The sequence below is a fragment of the Triturus cristatus genome, chromosome 11 (assembly GCF_964204655.1).
Source record: "Triturus cristatus chromosome 11, aTriCri1.1, whole genome shotgun sequence".
Taxonomy (NCBI): Eukaryota; Metazoa; Chordata; class Amphibia; order Caudata; family Salamandridae; genus Triturus; species Triturus cristatus.
The window spans coordinates 914616584-914631974 of record NC_140594.1 but is presented as its reverse complement, the minus strand read 5'-3'; positions in this window follow the sequence as shown (position 1 = coordinate 914631974).

Sequence of the window (15391 nt, the reverse complement as noted above, 5' to 3'; positions counted from 1 at the left end):
AATTGACAGTACAAGTACCACACGCAGTAGAGGTTCTCTTGAACCGCACACAAACACAACACTTGACTATAGCGAGACTCACCGGTTACGAATTGACATTGTTTCAGCCACACATAGAAATCAGACGTTGTAATACGTTAAATCCTGCCACACTGTTACCAGTAGGCGGAACAGATCCATTGGCACATGATTGTGTCGAAGTCATTACTATCACGACGAAACCCAGACAAGACTTGACAGACATCCCTTTGTCAGATCCAGACTTGACATTGTATGTAGATGGGTCATGTATGAGAACAAGTACAGGAGAGTTAGTGGCCGCTTACGCAGTCACAACAGACACTGAAGTCGTTGAAACAAATTGTATTAACACTTTGTCAGCTCAAGCAGCAGAGCTCATCGCTCTGACACAAGCCTGTATTCAAGCCAAAAATAAGAAAGTCAATATATACACAGATTCCCGTTATGCATTTGGAGTCGTCCATGACTTCGGCGTACTGTGGCGAGAGAGAGGTTATTTAACTTCTCACGGTGCCCACATCCAACACGGACCCCTCATTCAAGCCCTATTAGACGCGATTCATCTACCTACTGCAATATCAATTATGAAATGCAAAGCCCACACAAAAGTTACCGACATCATTTCTCAGGGTAATGACCTAGCTGACAGAACAGCTAAACAGACTGCTCAGAATCAGACTCACACAACTGACATGACAAAGACAATAGTTCCGACACTAACACATTGCATGACAGTTAAGGATCCCGCCCTTGATGTAATTGACATACAGACACATGCTACACCAGAAGAAATAAAGAAATGGACTGAATTAGGAGGGATCCAAACGGATCAAGGATGGATGACGAAGGAAAAATCTATATGGTTTCTTCCCGACTCAATGGTTCAAGTCATCATTAACACAATACATAGTCCAGCGCACCTAGGAGAAAAAGCTATGCTAGACAGCATTCAACACATTTGGTTCAACAAACACTTGCGAGCAGCAGCTAAACAAAAAGTTCGTACCTGTATGATATGTTGTCAGTTTAATCCAGGTAAAAGCATCCCCGTAGAGCAGGGTGGATTTCAACCTCCAGATCATGCTTTTGAAGTCCTCCAGATGGATTATATCCAGATGGAACGATGTCGAGGATTCAAATATGTTCTCGTAGTTGTCTGTGCTCTTTCCCGTTGGACAGAAGCATACCCGGTTTCAGATTACACTGCCCCGACTACTGCCAAACAGTTAGTTCGAGAATTCTTCCCACGGTACGGTTTACCACGTGTTGTCTACTCAGATAACGGCCAGCCGTTCTCATCCGAACTAATGAAACACGTTTCCCTTTTGTTAGGCTACCAATGGAAATTTCACTGTGTCCGGCATCCCGAGGCAGCAGGTCTCGTGGAACGCCATAATCAAACTCTGAAAATTAGATTGTCCAAAATATGTAGGGAAAAAGGTGTCGATTGGATAGTAGCCTTACCAGTTGCGCTCTTTTACATGAGAATGGTAGCACATTCTCGAACAGGGCTATCCCCGTACGAGGTGATCTTCGGTAGACCACCAAATATGTGGGGGACGCCTATACCTCGCAAAATCACTGATGTTGACTGTAATATGCTGACAGATTACCTGGCTTCCTTGATGTCTGCACTACAATCTTGTCGTTCACAGGTAGCCGCAGCTTTTCCCGATAATACTGAGGTGAAGCCGCATGACGTGGTTCCTGGTGACCTCGTTTTGGTCAGGAATTTTGACAGGAAGACCCAACTGGATCCTAGGTGGAAGTCGCCCAAGTTGGTTCTACTCACTACAAGGACAGCCGTGAAGATCGAGGGACGGAAAGGGTGGTTGCACTCGAGTCATATCAAGAAATTTTATGGACTACCATCCAGTGTGAATACTCAACCCTGTATTCCCTCACAGACAGACTCAAAGCTCCCCTTGGTTGAGCAGACAAACTCAGAACTTTACAAACTAAAATTAAGGTCTAGTAAGTCAGACAATTTGATTGTTTAAGTCCTCTCCAAGGTGAATCGGTTGAATTTGTCTCTGACATGTATCCTCTAGACCGGAATAGAGAAAGAAATCATCAGATGCAGCTTAAGAAGCATGCATATTGTAAATCATTTCGTAGTTACTGCACAGTAACATTATTAATTTTGTTTTTTATAAGTCTTCTGATCATCATTGTCAGCATACTATTGCACATGTATTACCCTATTCTTAAGCGTGCTTACAATGTAACTGCAGAACATTCTTTTAGCGAATTACCTCCGCATGTGTTGTCCTATAGATTTGAGCTGCGCAACAACACATTTATTAGTATGTTACATCATTCCCATCAAACCAGCAATGCCACAAATTGTTGGATATGTGGCCGACTCCCTCCCTATCAGAACTATAAGGGAGTTTTACCCCTCTTTCCCTATCCGTTCACACACAATGGCTCCTGTGGAGCATGGTTTAGTTTGATTAATTCCCTAGATTCAAATTCCGCAGTGTATCAAGACAACTGGGTATGGGGTAACCTGAACTTAGTTTTGCTTAAAGTCTGCTACCCTAACAAGGAGGGACTTCCCAAAAGAACAGGAACTGATCTAGAAAATGAAGTATATGGATTAGGTAATTTTACACTTAACCTTATGATCCTGAACGTTGAATCTGAAGCCACACCAATCTTGCCCGCCATGTCAGTATTCCCTGTAAAAGGGGAATTATGTGTAAGAAAGAATGGTTCCATACACATGGGCCATAGTAAATGCACCACTGTGATAAAATTCAGAGATCAAGGCAAGTCTACATTTAGAGCTTCTCGCCATTCCTACTTTATATGTGGCCAGACCGCATATATACGTCTACCTCTAGATTGGGATGGTACCTGTTACATAGCATTCCTTCTACCACCTGTTTTCCTAGCTCCTCCTGATTATCATAGAAATACCCATTTAGTACACAATAGACAGCAGAGAGATCTCCCAATTGTCGATTACACTGAAACGGCATGGGAAAAATACACAGATTTCAATAAAGGTTTCTTTCCCTATATAGGTACAGTTACTAATAGTAAGCTGATACGTAGATTAACCAGAACCCTTGAAGCAGTAGTGAACGAAACTATTTCCGCCTTAGGCAATTTAACAGAAGAGCAGTCTGCTATGCGGATTGTTGTGCTTCAAAATCGTCTTGTCCTTGACGTCATCCTGGCCGATAGGGGCGGAGCTTGTAGGGTCATCGGATCAAGTTGCTGCATTTTCATACCAGAAAATTCGCCGTCAGTATATAAAGCCATAACTCGCCTTCATAAGATTGTAAGCCAGATACACCAGAGTCCAGGCACCTGGACTTGGTCCGGTTGGTTCTGGGGCGTGTTGTCAGCCTGGGGATGGAGAATACTATCCTTTGTTAGAATGGGGAACCTCTGGTTGGCACAGGTAGGTACTTGTGACAAGCAGCGGTCCCTTCTTCTATTCAGGGCGAGGGAATTACCCCCTTCAGAACAACCCCTGCTCACCCTATAGGTAGTGTGGCGCGAGCAGTCAGGGCTAAACTTCAGGGCGCTAGTCAGTTAAGCATTTATGATAACACACAGTAAATCACAACGATCCCCCACAAACGGACACCAGGCGTAAGTTGTATCAAAAATACGGATGCTTTATATAAAAGATTCTTTGTTACGCAGGCATGTACAAGACCATCAATAACGGTTACGAAATGGAAGCCACAAGATGATAATTAGGCACTGTTCTTGTCTTTGGTAACTTATTCGATCACGAGCGCTTCACAGGGCTCGGTTGAGTCGGTCCAGTCACGATGATGCGCAGCGTACCCGGGATACAGTGATACGGGGAAATCAGAACGTTGCGGACCCCGAGTCCGATAGAGAGTTCACTGTACCTGGGAACGTGCGGTGTGGTTGGACGAGTCTTCAGGGGAGATGCAGGTTCTGCACCTCGTGGGTCTTCCGGGTCAAGAATTCAGCGGGCGGCTCTCGGTAGACAGGTGCGGCCCAGGGCCTCCGACACGGACTGTGCGGGAGGTCACTGCGGAGGGCGGCACGGTCAGACTCAGGCTGGGAGGTGAAGCGGGGCGGCCGGATACGTTACGACGTACGGGCGGCCGTCCGAGGCTGGATTTCACTTCCCCACTAGAAATCCGGCGGGAGGGCGAGAGGGCACCAAGCGCGCTCCAGTAGCAGGCCGGTGACAGGGAAGCGGGACGGCCAGACTCGATGGGTCCAGAGCGACTCAGGTAGAGCGGGGCTCTCGGCGAGTGGAGGCGGCCAGGCTTCTGGGTGTCACGGCCCTAGGAGGGATGCGAAGGTGCGCAGGGCACTCCGGCGGGAGAAAGCACACGGCTCGAATTCTCAGACGAGCGGAGACACGGTGAACCCACTGGTCCTGGGGTTCAGTTCAGGGGGCAAGCTCTTCTTCCAAGCCCTTGGAGATAGTTGAAGAACAAAGTGCAAAAGTCTCTTTCAGTCTTTTTCCTCTCCTTCCTTAGCAAGGCACCTACTGCAGGCCAGTCCCTCAGGTCAGGGAAAGTTACTCCTCCTTCAGCTTCTTCCAGGTCCTTCTAGTCAGGCAGAGTTCCTTCGTGGTTCAATCTGGATCTGATCTCTTAGGAGCCAGGCTCCTACTTTTATACAGGGATTCTTTTGTTCTTTAGCGCCAGGGGGCCTGGGCCTGGCTCAGTCCAGTTTTGGAGCACTCTGTTGTGGTGACTCGGCTTGTTCCTTTCAGCAGCAGGGCAGAGACATCAGCCGCTCCACAGGGGGCGGCGTCGGCTTTGTGGTGGCAGAGCACAGGTCTATTCAAGAGTCAGGGTGTACTCCTCCCACCCATCCTGGTGTAATCTCTCTACCCACCACCTGGCAGCCAACCTGTCTCCTGGAATCCCCCAGCCCTGCTCCTGTACTGTTGCTAGGCAGAACACACACACACAGCAGAGGCGGACTGAGATGGTTAGGCACGCAAAGGCTAACTTTCTAAAAGTAGCATTTGCAAACCCAGGATATTAAAATAACCTTTACTAAAAGATGTACTTTATCATCCCGAGTTCAGGCATACTAAACATGACTTTCTACCATGCTCTCTGAGTCCACTGGGGTCACAGCGTGTAGCGATCCCAGCAGCCCATTCTGGCCTATGGAGAGCAGGTAGCCTTCAATAGTGAAAAACGAAAATGGATGTAATTCACTATTAAGACATGCCACACACATCAGGGCATGTCCTACCTTAGACCTACAATGCACCCTGCGCTTGGGCCTACCAGAGGGGTGACTAACATGTAGTTAAGGGAAGGTTTAGGGACTGGCAAGTGGGGACACTTGCTCAGTCAGCGCGACGGTACCAGACCGCGCGCAGGTTCTGCAGTGGCAGACCCTAGACACATTTTACCCCGCTGCTTCGGTGGGTGGCACAACCAGTGCTGCAAGCCCACTAGCAGCATTTGGATATACAAGCCCTTGGCACCCCTGGTGCACTCTACTAGGGACTGATAGTAAACCAAATAAACCAAACGTGGAAGTCAATTCACATAATACATTTTACCATCGGGAGCACTTGCACTGTGGCACTGGATGGCAGTGGCACAGTGCCCTGACCAGCTAACACCAACACAAAACACATTGAGGCACAGACAAAAATGGAAGGGTGACCCACGCCAATGGTGCCAGGTCTAACACGTGTCCCCTCCAGCTGAAAAGTGGGGAGAACTACCCTACCCCAGGGAGTTCTGCATCACTAAGGCGGAAAAACCTGGACAGACCGTCTGCATTGGCGTGATCTGTGCCAGGGCGATGCTCCACCGTAAAGTCCATACCCTGTAGGGAGATGGACCACCTCAACAGTTTTGGGTTCTCACCCCTCATTTGCATCAACCATCTGAGGGGCCTGTGGTCGGTCTGAACCCGGAAGTGAGACCCAAACAAGTAGGGTCTTAGCTTCTTCAGCGCCCAGACCACAGCAAATGCTTCTCGTTCTATCGCACTTCACCTTTGTTCCCGGGGAAGTAGCCTCCTGCTAATAAAGGCTACGGGTTGGTCAAAGCCCTCCTCAGTGATCTGTGAGAGAACAGCCCCTACACCATGCTCTGATGCATCCGTCTGCACCAGGAACTCTTTGGAGAAGTCAGGAGCCAAGAGCACGGGCGCCGTGCACATGGCGGTTTTCAGGGTGTCGAAGGCTTTCTGACAGGTGTCAGTCCATATCACTTTTCTGGGCTGCTTCTTCGAAGTCAGCTCTGTCAAGGGGGCAACGATGCTGCCATACCCCTTGACAAACCTCCTGTAGTACCCGGTGAGTCCTAAAAAGGCCCTCACCTCCGTCTGGGTCTTTGGGGGCTCCCAAGCCAGGATGGTTTCAACTTTGGGTTGGAGGGGCGCCACCTGGCCGCTCCCCACTTGGTGTCCCAAGTACACCACTGAACCCTGCCCGATCTGACACTTGCTTGCCTTGATCGTGAGGCCTGCCTTGCGCAGCGCCATCAACACTTCCCAGAGATGTTGCAGGTGTTCTTCCCATGTGCCGCTGAACACTGCGATGTCATCCAGGTAGGCGGCGCTGAACTCGGTCAGCCCAGCCAACACCTGGTTGACCAACCTCTGGAAGGTGGCAGGGGCATTCTTCATCCCAAAGGGCATCACCCGGAACTGGTAATGCCCATCTGGTGTAGAGAATGCGGACCTCTCTTTGGCCCCCTCAGTTAAGGCGATCTGCCAGTACCCAGACGTTAAATCAAACGTGCTGAGGTACCGTGCAGCCCCTAACCGATCGATGAGCTCATCAGCTCTGGGGATGGGGTGCGCGTCAGTCTTCGTGACTGAGTTGAGTCCTCGGTAGTCCACACAGAACCGGAGTTCGGGCGTGGCACCCGGCGCTGCAGCCTTTGGGACCAAGACCACTGGGCTGGCCCAAGGACTGCTGGAGGACTCAACCACCCCTAGGGCAAGCATCTTCGAGACCTCCTCTTTGATGCAGGCCCTGACCCTGTCAGTTACCCGGTAGGCCTTGTGCTTCACAGGTAAGCTGTCTCCCGTATCCACATCATGGACGCACCAATTTGTGATACCGGGAACCAGGGAGAACAGGTCAGGAAACTGCCCCAGCAGCTGGCGGCAGTCACCCTGTTGCTCAGGGGTCAGGGTGGGTGAGAGGTTTACCCCATCCACTGACCCGTCTCGCTCTGAGGCTACCAAGAGGTCAGGAAGAGGCTCGGACTCCTCTTCCGTCCCATCATCGGTGGCCAAGAGCATGCCCACTTCGGACCTCTCCAAGTGGGGCTTCAGTCGATTGACATGTAGGACCCTTAAGGGGTTCCTAGGAGACCGCAAGTCCACCAAGTAGGTGACAGAACTCTTGCGCTCCACAATCTCAAAGGGTCCTGTCCACTTGTCCTGGAGTGCACAAGGCTCCACAGGGGCCAGGACCCACACTTTTTGGCCAGGTTGAAGCTCAACCAGAGTGGCATTCTGGTCGTACCACCGCTTCATTTCCTCCTGGCTGGCTTCCAGGTGTGCCTCAGCAAGTTGCCTGAAACGCCTAGTCTGGTTCCGGAAAGCCAGCATGTAACTGTATACATTCTGGGGAGGTTTCCTGGGAGATTGCTCCCAGCCTTCCTTGACCAGACTAAGAGGTCCTCGTACTGGGTGGCCATACAAAAGCTCAAAGGGACTGAACCCTAGAGACTTTTGTGGCACCTCGCGGTACGCAAAGAGAAGGCATGGTAAGAGGACGTCCCACTTACGCCTCATGGGTTCCTCGAGACCCATAATCATGCCCTTCAGGGTTCGGTTGAAGCGCTCAACCAACCCGTTTCCTTGGGGATGGTAAGGTGTGGTGAACTTGTAGGTTACACCACACTCTTGCCAAAGGGACTTCATATATTTCGATATGAAGTTGGTCCCCCGGTCAGACACCACCTCTAGAGGGAATCCTACTCGTGAGAAAATTCCCATCAGTGCCCGTCCCACCACGGGGGCCGTCACTGTCCTCAGAGGGATGGCTTCAGGGTACCGGGTGGCATGGTCCACCAAGACCAGGATAAACCTGTTGCCCATGGCTGTCTTGGGGTCCAGTGGCCCCACAATGTCAATCCCCACCCGCTGGAATGGGGTACTGACCACAGGGAAAGGTTGGAGTGGAGCTCTCAGCTTCCTTCCACTCTTGCCACTTGCCTGGCAAGTCTGGCATGTCCTGCAGTGAGTGTCAGAACTCCTGCGCATTTGGGGCCAATAAAAGTGGGTGACAAGCCTTTCAAAGGTCTTGTCCTGCCCCAAATGTCCTGCTAACGGTACGTCGTGAGCCAGCCCCAGTAGGAAGGCTCTGAACTTCTGGGGTACCACCAGCGCACGAGCTGACCCAGGTTCAGCAACCTTAGGCTCGGAGTATAGGAGGTCGTTCTCCCAGTAGATCAAGTGAGTTCCGGACTGATCACCATTGGCCTGGGCTGCAGCCTGCTGCCGCATACCCTCTAGAGAGGGGCACTCTTTCTGCTCCCTGCAGAATTCCTCCCTGGTGGGGCCTCCTTCTTGCTGCCAATGGGTCAGCTCAGGCAGGTCCCCCAGTTCGGCTATCTGTTCCCCGGTAGGCTCCAGGGCATCCCCCTCAAGGTCTGCTTCCTCCTGGGCCGTGGGAACGTCAGGAGCCGGATTCCCGTGCCTCCCTTGCCCTCTCTCTAAGGCCGGTTCCTGGGCCTCTCCCTCAGGCTCCAGGGTTCCTTCAACACCCCTACCGGCTGCCATCGACCGGGTGGTCACACACGCCCAATCAGGCAAGCCCACCATCCGCAGGTGAGTCGTCTTCTCCACCTTTTCCCAAGGGGAGCTCTCCAAATCGTTACCTAGGAGACAATCAACAGGCATGGCCTCTCTCACAGCCACTTGCAGAGTACCAGAGACCCCCCCCCACTCAAAGGGAACCTGAGCCATTGGACACTGACTCTCTGTGTTGTCAGCGTTGACAACACGGCAGAATGCGTGCGGGACAACCTGCTCTTGAGACACCAGGTGTTGCTTGACAGCAGTCACACTGGCTCCAGTATCTCGAAGAGCCCCCACCCTCTTGCCATTTATGGTCACCCACTGCCCATACTTTTGAGTATTGGGGGGCAGCTGGGCCTCAGCGACCATCTCACTGTCTCCTAATGAGACTAGGGTCATCTGTACGGGATCCCCCGCCCCTTGGACGTCTATCTCCCTCCCCAAGGCTACACTATTCACCTGCTTGGGGGGTGGGGCACCAGAGGGTGCTGGTTTACCATACAGGGGGCACTTGGGATCCACGGAAATGTGCCCCAGGTTGTTACACTTGTAACATCTGAGGGGCCCTCTTTGAACAGGGTTACCTGTCGGGGCCCCGGTCTGCTTCGGGGGTGGGGGTGGCTGAGAACCTTTCCCTTGGTTCCCTTGGGAATTACTTTGGGGCCCTTTGTAGAACTCCCTCTGTTTACCCTTGTCCCCCCCACTCTTCTGCTGGGGACCCTGAACACCTTTGGCGGGGCCTCCCACGGGACCCTTGTGGACCCTGGTGCTGATCCAGCGGTCCGCCTCCTCAGCAAGCTTCCTCGGGTTGGACAGCTTGCTATCGATCAGGTGTTGGCGTAGCTCAGGAAAACAATTATCCGACAAGTGCTCCCATGCGATTAAATCAAACAGCCCTTGGTAATCATCCACCTTGCTACCCTTCACCCAACCATCCAGCGCTCTGCAAAAAAAGGTCACATATTCTACATAAGTGGTACCAGGTTTCTTGGTGCAATCCCTAAATCTCTGTCTGTACAATTCAGGAGTCAACCCATACCTTGTCATAAGAGCCTCCTTCAAGTGTGGATAGGATGTGTGGACATCAGAGGGGAGGTCTAGCAGTGTGTCCCGCCCCTCACTCAGGAACCTTCCCCACAACCCCGCTCCCCAATCCTTCTCAGGGACCCGGTGGGAGGACATGGCTACTTCATAGGCCCTAAACCACTGCCCAATATCATCCTGCTTATAATATTCTTTGACTACATCTTTAGGAATGTGCACCCTTGACTCTGTTGAATTGCTGCCACCAGAGGGTGAGTTGTCTAAACTCCTGGCCTTGAGATCCAACTCCCTCATTTTTACCTCATGCTCCATGGCCAGTTTCTGCCTTTCTCTCTCCATTTGCAGTTTTGCCATCTCCACCTCGTGTGCTCGGGCGGCACTCCTGTCGGCCAACTCCTCTGGCGACAGGCCTCTGCTAGGCTCAAACACACCTTCGGGGGGTATCACCTCCCGGGCATTCTCTGGGAACTTTGATTTGTGCCAGGCTCTCAGTGCTGTCACGTACTGATCCTTGTTGCTTAGTCCACTTTGCTTGATTCTGTACTTGGAGAGATATCCCTTCAGGACATCATTTGTGCACTTCCTCAGTGCCTCGGGCTCCCAATCGATGTCATCTACTCCAGAGAATACAGAGGGCGCTCCGCCTCCGTTGACTGAGCTAGGCATGGTTTCTTAAGGTGGAGATTTTTCTTTAGCAACAACTGTCACTCAATCTGTGGCTGCGTTATAGGTCTGCTCTACGTGGTGATCAATAATTCACTGTATGTAAATCATAAATGCAAATTCGAAATCCCACCGCTGCCACCAATGTTAGAATGGGGAACCTCTGGTTGGCACAGGTAGGTACTTGTGACAAGCAGCGGTCCCTTCTTCTATTCAGGGCGAGGGAATTACCCCCTTCAGAACAACCCCTGCTCACCCTATAGGTAGTGTGGCGCGAGCAGTCAGGGCTAAACTTCAGGGCGCTAGTCAGTTAAGCATTTATGATAACACACAGTAAATCACAACGATCCCCCACAAACGGACACCAGGCGTAAGTTGTATCAAAAATACGGATGCTTTATATAAAAGATTCTTTGTTACGCAGGCATGTACAAGACCATCAATAACGGTTACGAAATGGAAGCCACAAGATGATAATTAGGCACTGTTCTTGTCTTTGGTAACTTATTCGATCATGAGCGCTTCACAGGGCTCGGTTGAGTCGGTCCAGTCACGATGATGCGCAGCGTACCCGGGATACAGTGATACGGGGAAATCAGAACGTTGCGGACCCCGAGTCCGATAGAGAGTTCACTGTACCTGGGAACGTGCGGTGTGGTTGGACGAGTCTTCAGGGGAGATGCAGGTTCTGCACCTCGTGGGTATTCCGGGTCAAGAATTCAGCGGGCGGCTCTCGGTAGACAGGTGCGGCCCAGGGCCTCCGACACGGACTGTGCGGGAGGTCACTGCGGAGGGCGGCACGGTCAGACTCAGGCTGGGAGGTGAAGCGGGGCGGCCGGATACGTTACGACGTACGGGCGGCCGTCCGAGGCTGGATTTCACTTCCCCACTAGAAATCCGGCGGGAGGGCGAGAGGGCACCAAGCGCGCTCCAGTAGCAGGCCGGTGACAGGGAAGCGGGACGGCCAGACTCGATGGGTCCAGAGCGACTCAGGTAGAGCGGGGCTCTCGGCGAGTGGAGGCGGCCAGGCTTCTGGGTGTCACGGCCCTAGGAGGGATGCGAAGGTGCGCAGGGCACTCCGGCGGGAGAAAGCACACGGCTCGAATTCTCAGACGAGCGGAGACACGGTGAACCCACTGGTCCTGGGGTTCAGTTCAGGGGGCAAGCTCTTCTTCCAAGCCCTTGGAGATAGTTGAAGAACAAAGTGCAAAAGTCTCTTTCAGTCTTTTTCCTCTCCTTCCTTAGCAAGGCACCTACTGCAGGCCAGTCCCTCAGGTCAGGGAAAGTTACTCCTCCTTCAGCTTCTTCCAGGTCCTTCTAGTCAGGCAGAGTTCCTTCGTGGTTCAATCTGGATCTGATCTCTTAGGAGCCAGGCTCCTACTTTTATACAGGGATTCTTTTGTTCTTTAGCGCCAGGGGGCCTGGGCCTGGCTCAGTCCAGTTTTGGAGCACTCTGTTGTGGTGACTCGGCTTGTTCCTTTCAGCAGCAGGGCAGAGACATCAGCCGCTCCACAGGGGGCGGCGCCGGCTTTGTGGTGGCAGAGCACAGGTCTATTCAAGAGTCAGGGTGTACTCCTCCCACCCATCCTGGTGTAATCTCTCTACCCACCACCTGGCAGCCAACCTGTCTCCTGGAATCCCCCAGCCCTGCTCCTGTACTGTTGCTAGGCAGAACACACACACACAGCAGAGGCGGACTGAGATGGTTAGGCACGCAAAGGCTAACTTTCTAAAAGTAGCATTTGCAAACCCAGGATATTAAAATAACCTTTACTAAAAGATGTACTTTATCATCCCGAGTTCAGGCATACTAAACATGACTTTCTACCATGCTCTCTGAGTCCACTGGGGTCACAGCGTGTAGCGATCCCAGCAGCCCATTCTGGCCTATGGAGAGCAGGTAGCCTTCAATAGTGAAAAACGAAAATGGATGTAATTCACTATTAAGACATGCCACACACATCAGGGCATGTCCTACCTTAGACCTACAATGCACCCTGCGCTTGGGCCTACCAGAGGGGTGACTAACATGTAGTTAAGGGAAGGTTTAGGGACTGGCAAGTGGGGACACTTGCTCAGTCAGCGCGACGGTACCAGACCGCGCGCAGGTTCTGCAGTGGCAGACCCTAGACACATTTTACCCCGCTGCTTCGGTGGGTGGCACAACCAGTGCTGCAAGCCCACTAGCAGCATTTGGATATACAAGCCCTTGGCACCCCTGGTGCACTCTACTAGGGACTGATAGTAAACCAAATAAACCAAACGTGGAAGTCAATTCACATAATACATTTTACCATCGGGAGCACTTGCACTGTGGCACTGGATGGCAGTGGCACAGTGCCCTGAGCAGCTAACACCAACAGAAAACACATTGAGGCACAGACAAAAATGGAAGGGTGACCCACGCCAATGGTGCCAGGTCTAACATCCTTCCTAGGTATTGGCTTTCTCATACTATTCAGTTGCTGCTTATGTCTACAATGTGGGCCAGCGATTTGTGGTCTGTGTGCCACCTCGTGTATCCCACATCCAAGTTTTCGTTCGAGATCCCGGAAGAAGAAAGAAGAACAAATGATGCTATATGAACAGATCGATGGATTGATGAAGATCGATATCTCCTGAGGGTCCGTAGGGGACAAGGAGGGAATGAGGAAATATGAATTTTGTGATCAGTTATGTCCCCTATCGTAGACCCCAACGGCTCCATGTGCATGCTATAAGTACATGTATGTTCCCTCCTGCTCCAGTTTTGAAGACGCAAATATATGTGCGTCCACCGTCAACATGTCCTCTTTCAGATCCACCATGAATGGGTCAGATATTCCATTCCTAAGTATGAAAGGCCACCGACTTTATGTGGTTCACTTTCCACATTTTACAGATTCAGGCGAGTAGGCCCCGAATTCTGTCATCAAGCCTTTTCCTGCCTTCTACCTCTGAAAGCTCCAGTCTGAGCCTGCATCTGTATCCATGAACTTTGTCCTACTCCCTGCGCGGCTAACGGTGCCTGATCCAGCATATCGCCTGCCAAAAACTGTATTTCACCTTCAAGATTATCTACTCCGCTCCTCATCCGATGCATTCCTGTCTAGTAGTTTAGGTAAACATTCCTCCAGCTACCGTGCAAAGGGCCAGGCCTCGCTGTCTTCATGCAAGTAATTCATAGCCCCGTTACCATGGAATATTCCTACCCCCTCGCATCTAGTGTAGACACTTAGACGCTTGTACACGCACTAACAGTCAGTATAGTCAGTATAGAATAGATTCTATCCTAGAGACCTCTCCTTTTGGATAACACAGTTCTTTAAACATAGGATATTAGATATGATTTGGGATTAGGTTGACATGACCCCCCAGACTTCTGTCTCCACATGTAGAGCTAAATGTCAAGTCCCCTTCACCCTCTAGTTGCACGTCAATCACACGTCATGCGGCTGCGCGCGCATCTCTGCCAAATATTTCTGCTGACATTGCAAGATTCTTTTATGGATCCACCCACTTGTGACATCATGTATGATGACGTTTATTAAATTACGCCCATACATCCGCCTCTATTAGTTACGTATGCACAGTTTATCTGTATTATCAGCTGTTACGCCTCTTGCATCTGTTTCACTGTAATGTATTTTCTATAAAACTGCCTATCTGTCAATAATGTATGCCCTTCCTTCCTGAACTTTCGTGGTGATGGAATAGAAAGCCTACAATTCGAATTGTATTCCTTTGTATAGGAATAAAGCCTTTTAAAACCTCTAATACCACGGATTCTGCCACTTATATTTACTGAGTTATTCTTAATAGACTTTACCGCATAAAAAATAGTACCGGTAATGAAATATTTACCACATAGGGTTCATGCTGGGGGTAGTGTTTTAGGGTTTAGGGTAGTGCAGTGGTGTCTGAGTAGTGTAGGGGGTCATGCTGGGGGTAGTGTTTTAGGGTTTAGGGTAGTGCAGTGATGTTTGCGTAGTGAAGGGGGTCGTGCTGGGGGTAGTCTTTTAGGGTTTAGAGTAGAGCAGCGGTATTTGGGTAGTGAGGGGGTTGTGCTGGTGGTAGTGTTTTAGGGTTTAGAGTAGCGCAGTGGTGTTTGGGTAGTGTAGGGGTCATGCTGGGGGTAGTGATTTAGGGTTTAGGGTAGCGCAGTGGTGTCTGAGTACTGTAGGGGATCATGCTGGGGGTACTGTTTTAGGGTTTAGGGTAGTGCAGTGGTGTTTGCGTAGTGAAGGTGGTCGTGCTGGGGGTAGTGTTTTAGGGTTTAGGGTAGAGCCGTGGTATTTGGGTAGTGAAGGGGGTCGTGCTGGGGTAATGTTTTAGGGTTTAGGGTAGTGCAGTGGTGTTAGTGTAGTGTAGGGAGTCCTGTTCTAGGGTTTAGGGTAGTGCAGTGGTGTAAGGGTAGTGTAGGGGGTCATGCTGGGGGTGGTGTTTTAGGATTTAGGGTAGTGCAGTGGTGTTTGGATTGTGTAGGGGGTCGTGCTGGGGGTAGTGTTTTAGGGTTTAGGGTAGTGCAGTGGTTGGGTAGTGTAGGGGGTTCTACTGGCAGTAGTCTTTTAGGGTTTAGGGTAGTGCAGTGGTGTTTGTGTAGCTTAGGGGGTTATGCTGGGGGTAGTGTTTTAGGGTTTAGGGTAGTGCACTGGTGTTTGTATAGTGTAGTGGGTTGTGCTGGGGCAGTGTTTTAGGGTGTAGGTTAGTGCAGTGGTGTATGTGTAGTGTAGGGGGTCAAACTGGGAGCAGATTTAGGGTTTAGGGTAATGCAGTGGTGTTTGTGTAGTGTAGGGGGTCGTGATAGGGTTGTGGTTTAGGGTTTAGGGCAGTGCAGTGGTATTTGTGTAGTGTAGGGGTCGTGCTGGTGGTAGTGTTTTAGGGTTTAGGGCAATGTAGTGGTGTTTGTGTAATGTAGGGGGTAATGCTGAGGGTACTGTTT